This window comes from Thalassophryne amazonica, chromosome 7 (assembly GCF_902500255.1).
Source record: "Thalassophryne amazonica chromosome 7, fThaAma1.1, whole genome shotgun sequence".
Lineage (NCBI taxonomy): Eukaryota > Metazoa > Chordata > Actinopteri > Batrachoidiformes > Batrachoididae > Thalassophryne > Thalassophryne amazonica.
Window position 1 is genome coordinate 94,446,227 of NC_047109.1, and position 748 is coordinate 94,446,974.

Consider the following 748-nt stretch of genomic DNA (forward strand, 5'->3'; position numbering starts at 1 on the left):
TTTTTTAATCTGCCAAACTGACTGTACAAGTAGGTGAGATTACACAGTCAAGTCCATGTGTATTTGTACATTGACAAGGTTTGTATTTTTTTGTTACATCACCAGCACATTGCAGTAAATCTACTGATAACATGCCGTTCTCAGAAATGGCAAATATGCACAAACACAATGACGCCAATTACAATCTTAAATTGAGTTACAAGCTTTACTACAACCCCTGGCAAAAATTAGGAATCACCAGCCTCGGAGGATGTTCATTCAGTTGTTTAATTTTGTAGAAAAAAAGCAGATCACAAACATGACACAAAACTAAAGTCATTTCAAATGGCAACTTTCTGGCTTTAAGAAACACTATAAGAAATCAGGAAAAAAATTGTGGCAGTCAGTAACGGTTACTTTTTTAGACCAAGCAAAGGGGAAAAAAAAAAATGGAATCACTCAATTCTGAGGAAAAAATTATGGAATAATGAAAAACAAAAGAACGCTCCAACACATCACTAGTATTTTGTTGCACCACCTCTGGCTTTTATAACAGCTTGCAGTCTCTGAGGCATGGACTTAATGAGTGACAAACAGTACTCTTCATCAATCTGGCTCCAACTTTCTCTGATTGCTGTTGCCAGATCAGCTTTGGAGGTTGGAGCCTTGTCATGGACCATTTTCTTCAACTTCCACCAAAGATTTTCAATTGGATTAAGGTCTGGACTATTTGCAGGCCATGACATTGACCCTATGTGGCTTTTTGCAA